Source organism: Mandrillus leucophaeus, unplaced genomic scaffold (genome assembly GCF_000951045.1).
Source record: "Mandrillus leucophaeus isolate KB7577 unplaced genomic scaffold, Mleu.le_1.0 Scaffold24, whole genome shotgun sequence".
Lineage (NCBI taxonomy): Eukaryota > Metazoa > Chordata > Mammalia > Primates > Cercopithecidae > Mandrillus > Mandrillus leucophaeus.
The window spans coordinates 182,141-191,315 of NW_012102476.1; the positions used below are offsets into that span (position 1 = coordinate 182,141).

Here is a 9,175-nt window from a genome sequence, read left to right on the forward strand (position 1 = left end):
ACACACCAGGGCCTGTCAGGAATGGGGGGCAAGGGGAGGGAGAGCATTAGGACAAATACCTAATGCATGTGGGGCTTAAAATCTAGATGACAGGTTGATAGGTGCAGCAAACCACCATGGCACATGTATACCTGTGTAACAAACCTGCACGTTCTGCACATGTATCCCAGAACTTAAAGTAAAATTCAAAATTTTTTTTAATGAGAATGGCTCAAGATGTAACTGAGGCTTTATTCCTGTGTTCATCATGCCCTTAAACTTCATTCAGTAAGACATATCTTCTTCTGCCTTGGTTGGAAACTTCCCCCAGACCCCTGAGATTCTTCTGCTCTTGACTGCCCAATGATACCAGCACTAGAAATGTCAGCCTCACAAGAACAGACATCTGTGTTTGTTTGACAATGTAACGCAGCATCTAGAGGAGTGGTACACAGTAAATACTTGTTGAAAGATTAAAATAGAGTCTCAATTCAATAAATAGTGTGTCCAGACCAAAGTAGTAATCCAACTCTGAACTCAATTTAACCATCAGTCTTGCAGTTTCCAAGCTCCACTCTATGTCTGACTGAAAGCTAGCACTGGGAAGGCTGGTATGATTAGCTTCTCTCTTCCTTCAATCTGCCTGCCCCCATTGGGAAACTAAGACCTCTCCCGTCTGGGGCTGATACATGGGGACGAAAGAAGGCAAAGCGGTAGGAATGGCAATTACGTGAACTCATGCTGTGCACACTGGCTTTGTCACCTCTAGACCTGGCAGATGTTGAATACTGATCCTCGCATGGAGGACTTGTTAGCACTTTGGAGTTTCCTGCTGGAGACTTTCCATCTGAAATCTGGGTGCATCTCTACTACAGGTGCTCTTTCCTTGGCCCTATGCATTCACCTCCACATTCCAGAAGGCCCTATTGGATGGGTCCCACAATGATCCTATATCAGCTCCCCCTCCTCTAGCTAATCCATAGGAAACAGCCATACATTCCTTGCCTTGACAACCTCTGCAAGGGCAAACTGAACCCAACAGAGTTTTCCTACTGGCTGCTTTGCCTTTTGCAAGGGTGGAAGTGACTCAAGCACTGGTGTTCCATGTCTCCCAACTGCATGCAGGAAACACATTTCAAGCTCATCTAGGAGAAGAATCTCTAAGAGTTGATAGTGCTCATCAAATACCTATGTGCTCCTCTGTTTCTCAGTCTCTGTTGCATTTGGATGGAGGCCATGAAACAAGTTCTGGCCAGTGAAGTGAATGGAATGGCCGTATGTCTCTTCTGGACAGAGGCACTTAAGAGTCAAATGTTTCCATCCTCTATCTCTTCTCTCTTAAAGGCAATGAGTTCCAGACAGCACCACCATAAGAGGAAGAGGACAACCGGAACTGCACCAGACTTCAACTTGAGCTTGAAATAAATTGTTATTGGATTAAGTAACTGAGATTTCTGGGTTTATTTGTTACTGCAACAAAGCCTGTCCTATCCCAACTAATATACCCCATATTCTAGTCTAAAGGTTGTGCTCTGCACACCTATCCCTAGATTTGAGATAAAGAGAGCAGGTATCCTTTATTCCCTAAAGTAAGGAGAGGATAAGGCTTGCAGGAGTGCTTTCTGTACAGATATCATCTTTAGAAATTATTTGTCTCTTCTTCATTCTTAATTGTTTTCTATTTCTGAAACAGGTAAAAGGGGATTGAGAATTGTGGTACATGTGCCCAACTATTTCATTTGAAAATCTGCATAGCTGGGTGCAGTGGCTCATGTCTGTAATCCAAGCACTTTGAGAGGCTGAGGCAGGCAGATCGCTTGAGGTCAGGAGTTCGAGACCAGCCTGGCCAATGTGGTGAAACCTCATCTCTACTAAAAATACAAAAGTTAGCCAGGAGTGGGGGCAGGCACCTGTAATCCCAGCTACTCGGGAGGCTGAGGCAGGAGAATCACTTGAACCCAGCAGACAGAGGTTGCACTTGAACTCAGAAGACGGAGGTTGCATGAGAATCGCTTGAACCTGGGAGATGGTGGTTGTTCAAGAATCACTTGAACTCCGGGAGACAGAAGAGCTGAGATCACGCCACTGCACTCCAGCCTGGGTGACAAAGCAAGACTCTGTCTCAAAAAAAAAAAAAGAAAAGAAAAGAAAAGAAAAAAGAAAAAATCTGCATACAGAGAATTGGCACCTCAGTTTGAAATTTCCCTTCTGGCCAGGCGCGGTGGCTCAGGCCTGTAATCCCAGCACTTTGGGAGGCCCAGGCAGGCGGATCACAAGGTCAGGAGATTGAGACCATCCTGGCTTACACGGTGAAACCCCATCTGTACTAAAAATACAAAAACTTAGCCGGGCGTGGTGGCGGGCGCCTGTAGTCCCAGCTACTCTGGAGGCTGAGGCAGGAGAATGGCATGAACCCGAGAGGTGGAGCTTGCAGTGAGCTGAGATCGTGCCACTGCACTCCAACCTGGGCAACAGAGCCAGACTCCATCTCAAAAAAAAAGAAAATGAAAAAGAAAAAAAAAGAAATTTCCCTTCTATCTTATCTTCATGCCTAAGTGAAACTTCAATTTTAACATCCTATTACACAAGACTGTTGTGCAAATAACAAGATTGAATAGCATTAATTGCCATTCCATGCATTAAGTTGTGCTGGGCAAGTAACATTCATTATTACAATTAATTCTCATAGCAACTCTTAGAGACAAGTTACTTTTGTTGTGATCCCCATTTTACAGATGAAAAAACTGAGGGTCAGAGAGGTAAGTGACTTGCCCAAAGGTACACACTAGGAACCAGAAGAACAGGGGCTTCAACCCAAGTCACGCTGGTGTCAACACCCCTACTGGTAAGCTCAAGCCTCCCTGCCTTGAGCTTCTTCAGTAACAAGGTCAGGAGACTAAAGTTCCGTGACATCACCTGTCTGCCTGTTGATCAGCAGTGGTAGTGACAACACCAGTATTTGTACTCAGGTCCCTGTCACCAAAGCTGGTGACTATATGACCTCCATGTTTGTCAGGCATCCAGTAGGTAGCAGGTACATGATAACATCAGCTCCTCCTTCTATCTGCAAGCAACAACCTAGTTAATCAACCTAATGGCTTGCCTTTCAAGAGTCCCAATCTCTTTGGCAGATCCAGCAGATATAGCCAAGGTTTCTTAAGATTTACACGTCTCTGCCCCCACCTCATTTCCATGACCAGCCCTTGAGAAGTCCCCTCTGTTTCACCCTTCACTTCCCTTTGAAAGATCTATGCTTGTCCTCCCTCCTCCCAGACACTGTCCAACACCGCTGTCCTCCCTGGTCAATCGCTCTAGATGTGTTATTTAAGGCAAACTCATTTGTCCCTAACACAAATGTAAGATGTAATTCCCCAAGAATTCAAATGTAATTTAAAGTTATTTTCCAATATCTAATTTGCCTTTTATTTATTTAGGGCAATATTTCAGCAGAAGCCTCCCAGCCAAAGTGCCAGCATTTGTTTACAGTGTCAGGCCGAGCAAAGGCGGGAAACCACACACCCCAGACACAGACGTTACCGATTAAAAAAGTAATTACAACATTGAACACAACCTTAAATAAAAGCAAAAATGCAGGAGACAAGAGGGGAAGCAAAAACATAAATCGGAAACAATGCCATTTTCCCCAGACGTTTTGTAATATTTTCAACCTGCCTGGTACTGGCGCCCTACCCTGGCTGTGCCAGACACAAGCAAAGCATCTGGTGAGGAGGGGTGGGGTGGCTCTGCTCTGAAAAGAGGTGGAAAGAAGTGCCTAATCATCAGAGATCATCTGTCTGCCTGTTTGCCTGTCCGTCTTTTGTTTAACATCTTGATCTGCTGAGAACCTACTTATACTGATCCTCAGGGGATTAATTGTATACTATATTATGGCAAATGGCCAAAACCCAACACAACTCAAACTGACTTAACTAGGAAATGGGTATGTTCTGGTTCATGACAGACCATCTGTAGTTCTAGTTTCAGGCACAGTTGGATCCAGGGGCTCAACGTCAAGTAGAATCTCTCAGTATATCTATCACTTGGCTCTTCTTTCCACAAAGTTAACTTCATTTTCAATCAGGCTTTCTCTACCTGGTGGCTAAGATAGAATCCTAGCAGCTTTAAGCTTAGATCCCATAAGCTCAGTGTTCCCCCAAGGAAAGGGAGTGCTTCTTTTCCCACCATTCTAGCAAAAATATCAAGTCAACCTTTCATTGGCCCAACTTGGGTCATGTGCTGATCTGTAAACCAATGATTGTAGCTTGGGAGTTTCAGTCCTTTCATTGGCCAGGCCTGAGTCAGATTCCCATCCCTTGAGAACAAAGGTAGGACCAGTCCCTCCCAAACTGAGATTGAGAGTGAGTGAGAGATAATTCGTGAAAAGAAAACTGAGGTTCCTACAAGAACTGAAGGAGCAATAAGACACTGGGTGAGTAAACACAACTGATTTCCACCACAGATTTGAACATTTTCTGTCCATTTCTAACACCTCTACTCTTTCTACAGTATCTCCAGACCACATTTTTAGACTTGTGAGTACAGTACAGTGACGTCTGCTCCATTGTTGGGAGGATAATAGGACTGTCCTATAGAATATCAAACTTGTGGATTCTTTTCTCGATTTTATTAAAAGATTCTGTCAACTAAAACATAGCACAACTGGGAACAGATGACATTTTGCAGCCACCAGGTTAACTTGCTTCAAGTGGCCCAGGATTTCCTACGAGATGAATATAACAAGGGCTTTTGGGTTTGAAGGAGTCAAATAATTGATGTCTAATTGTCTAACAATTAAGTCACAGGAGAGGCAGGAAGTATAGTAGCTGTAAGCATTTTTGGGTAATCACACTTTGGAACCGACCACAAACCAGTGTTCCTGGTTTCTGCTTATACCCCAAGGAGTGACTGTGTATGTGAACTGATAGAATTGATTGTAGAGATGAAACTCTGGGGCCAAATGTGTGTAACTCTTGGCCACACTTAGCACGGAAGGGGTCAGATCATTCTCTCTCATCAGATATCCAAGAACTGGATCTCGCATAATCACAGAACAAAGCATTCACAAGACTGTGCAGAACTTCGCTTCAACAGCAACCCCTCTGGCAACAAGAGGCAACTGCAGCAGTGAACTAACCAGACCCCTGTCCTTAGCCATTTCTAGTTTAGCCATGGGCAGACACTCCCTTTGGAACTAAGAACACCTGTATGGTTCACAGATCATTTAAGGGGGCAGGGAGAACTCCACAAAAAAAGTGATAAACATTCTACTAATAAGGCAGGTGGTTGCTGAAGCAATTGATAGGGAAAATGAAAGCACTCTGCCTCATTCAGGCCCCAAGTTTGTGGAGATGTTCTTGCTGCCAACACAAGGAATAAATGAGAGACTGGATCTAGGTTCCTAAGAACCATTCCCGGTATGTAGGAATATGGTAATATTTGCCCTCTTATGATTCCAATCGACAGCACTTTTTCCCTTTTTAATTTTTTTTTTTAATTTTTTGAGACAGGGTCTTGCTGTGTCACCCAGGCTGGAGTACAGTGCTATGATCTCAGCTCACTGCAACCTCCACCTCCTGGGTTCAAGTGGCTCTTCTGCCTCAGTCTCCTAAGTAGCTGGGACTACAGGCATGTACCACCTCACTTGGCTAATTTTTTTGCATTACTAGAGATGGGGTTTCACTGTGTAGGCTGGGCTAGTCTCAAACTCCTGGCCTCAAGTGATCCACCCGCCTTGGCCTCCCAAAGTGCTGGTATTACAGGCATGAGCCACCACATCCAGCCATTTTTTTAGTTTTTATTGTTGTCACTTGCCAGAGACCATGATCGTCTCTTACTCAAACACCACTGTATTTAATGTAATCCCATCTGAAATTCTGTGAGGTAGATAGCATTATCATTTATCACCACATTTTCGATTTTTTATAATGGAGGTTCAGAAAGGGAAGATGATGCACCCAAAGTCACACCATGGTAGAACCAGGACTAGAGCTCAGATTTCCCGCTCCCCGACTAGCGCTTCCATTAACTAAGGGCTTTGTATTCTCAAACACAATGGGCAAAGGGAGACAGAAAACTTGTGTTTCTTGAACATCTGCGATGGCAGGCACCACGCTCGGCATGTTTACATATATCAGCTCATTTACTCTTCTCCATAGTCCCATGAGGCCTCTGTGGTATTATTTCCCCCATTTTAGTCAAATGGAGGCACAAAGAGGGAGGCAGGACCTTTCCCTGAATCACTGTACAGCTAGGGTCTCTGAAGGGATTCAGCATAAAGAGGACACTTTTCCAGGAAGGAAGCTCCCTGCCCAATGGGACTGGTGGAGTCTCATCCTCACCCTTACTCGCCAGAGACATCACCGAACCGCACCTCGCTTCCCAGGAAATAAATTCTGGGCACACTCCAGGGTCTCTGAAAAAGACTCCCTCACTTCCAGCTTTGCCAGCTGGCTCCATTCAAGAGTGAAACTGGCCCAATTTTCCCATTGGACAGATGCTTACAGTGTTCTGAATAAACACAGAAGTTGACCCTCCCAGTCTTAAAGCCTGAAACTTACTTTTGTCTCATCTGAGTTCCTTTCTCAGGAAACAGACAGTCAGTCCTCCCAGATAGTATCAAGGAACTGAAACTCATCAGATCACTGCAGCTAGATAATGAGACACCAGACCTCTCATCCATCATGACTGCTTCCTTACCCCTCCCTAACTTCTGTCTTTCTGCATATAGTTACATTTCCTCCCCAGAATATAAACTCCCAATTTTAGTCAGTTGGAGAGACAGATTTGAGACTTATCTCCTCTCTCCCTGCCTAACAGCACCCAAATAAAGCCTTCTTCCCCAGCAATGCTTGTGGTCTCAGCGACTGGCTTTCTGTGTGGTGAGCAACAGGACCTAGATCAAACCCTTGACATTTTGGCAAAAACAGGAGAGGTATCTGGGCTAGAATTGTGATGCCAGGTGATCTAGAGGTAAAGAGAGACAACCAGACAGAGACTGAAAGAAAAAAAGAAAGAAAGACATATAGGGAGAGGAGAGAAAGGGGGAAGAGAGAGAGAAAGAGCAAGAAAGGAATGAAGAGGAAGAAAGGAAATGGTAAAGGACATAGCAGAGGATGAGGGGACAGGGAGGAGGAATCTGGGGTGTAAAAATATAAAACTTTGGTATAAAAGGAAAAAATGAAGTTATTTGTTAAATATACTGTGTTCCTAATTGGTATCCATCTCTGTACTAAACATCACAAAAATAAAGTCCAGACTCTCAAGCATGTAAATGAACAATTTTACAATTGTTCATTTGATTATAAGTCTGTGATATGGTTTGACTGTGTCCCAACCCAAATCTCATCTTGAATTGTAGCTTCCATAATCCCATGTATAGTGGGAGGCACCCAGTGGGAGGAAATTGAATCATGGGGACTGGTTTTCCCATGCTATTCTCATGGTAGTGAATAAGTCTCACAAGATCTGATGGTTTTATAAAAGGCAGTTAGTTCCCCCTGCACATGCCCCCATGCCTGCTGCCATGTAAGATGTGCCTTTGCTCCTCCTTCCCCTTCTGCCATGATTGTGAGGCTTTGCCAGCCATGTGTAAATGTGAGTTCATTAAACCACTTTTTCTTTATAAATTACCCAGTCTCGGGTATTTTTTCATAGCAGTATGAAAATGGACTCATACAGGCTGCCGCAAGGAACAGGAAAGGGCCAGAGACAAGGCAGAGATGGAGCGTGCTAGAAAACAGATCTTGTCTTGAAGACTGGAGTCTAAAACTGTCATTAAGGACTCCCTGAAAGTTTGCAGATTTACACTTAGGATTTATAAGTGCTCAGCAAGAACTTATTAAAATTTTAGTGTGTTCACAAATACTAGTACATTCTGGATCATCTTCCTGACAACCAGGATGGAATCCATGCATTGATTTGATTTGTGATCATTTTGGGGTCTAGTAACAATGTGTGTTTTTTTCTCATTAAACTTTGTTTTAATGGGTCTCAAAATTCTGTGACAGATTTTTGGTCAAGTTGCTTCCATTGAACAGTACTGATTTTAAAACCTAATAATGTAAAACTGCCACACACACACACACAAAAAAAACCAAAGTGGTCCACAAAACATTCTCCTTTCCTTCTGAAGGTTTTATGATGCATTGTTATCATTAACCAGTCTTTTACTATTAAACTTAAATGGCCAATTGAAACAAACAGTTCTGAGACTGTTCTTCCATCAACTAAGACCAGGGTAGCAGGTATTAGGGATAATATTCATTTAGCCTTCTGAGCTTTCTGGGCAGAGTTGGTGACCTTGCCAGCTCCAGCAGCCTTCTTGTCCACTGCTTTGATGACACCCATGGCAACTGTCTGTCTCATATCACGAACAGCAAAGCGACCCAGAGGTGAATAGTCTGAGAAGTTCTCAATACACATGAGCTATCTAGGAACCATATCAACAATGGCAGCATCACCAGATTTCAAGAATTTAGGGCCATCTTCCAAATTTTTACCAGAATGGCGATCAATCTTTTCCTTCAGCTTAGCAAACTTGCATGCAATGTGAGCCGTGTGGCAATCCAGTACAGGGGCATAGCCTGCACTGATTTGGCCTGGATGGTTCAGGATAATCACCTGAGCAGGGAAGCCAGCTGCTTCCATTGGTGGGTTTTTTTTTGCTGTCACCAGCATCATTGCTATGATGAACCTCCTTGATAGACATGTTCTTGACATTGAAGCCCACATTGTGCCCAGGAAGAGCTTCACTCAAAGCTTCATGGTGCATTTCAACACAATTTATTTCAGTTGTAACACTGACAGGAGCAAAAGTGACCACCATACCGGGTTTGAGAACACCAGTCTCCATTCGGTCAACAAGAACAGTACCAATACCACCCATTTTGTAGACATCCTGGAGAGGCAGGTGCAAGGGTTTGTCAGTTAGACGAGTTGGTGGTAGGATGCGGTCAAGAGCCTCGAGCAGTGTGGTTCCACTGGCATTGCCGCCCTTATGGGTGGCTTTCCATCCCTTGAACCAAGGCATATTAGCACTTGGCTCCAGCATGTTGTCACCATTCCAACCAGAAATTGGCACAAATGCTACTGTGTCAGGGTTGTAGCCAATTTTTTTTTTTTTTTTTTTTGAGACTGAGTTTCGCTCTTGTGGCCCAGACTAGAGTGCAATGGTGCGATCTTGGCTCACTGCAACCTC

The 9,175-nt window shown here is 44.0% G+C and overlaps 1 pseudogene across 1 annotated transcript; it reads right to left on the reverse strand.

The window, feature by feature from the left end:
- Positions 1-8,238: 8,238 nt before the first annotated feature.
- Positions 8,239-9,091, reverse strand: LOC105541483 (annotated as a pseudogene). The gene has a single exon (XR_001006347.1). The product of XR_001006347.1 is annotated as an elongation factor 1-alpha 1 pseudogene (transcript).
- Positions 9,092-9,175: the final 84 nt, after the last annotated feature.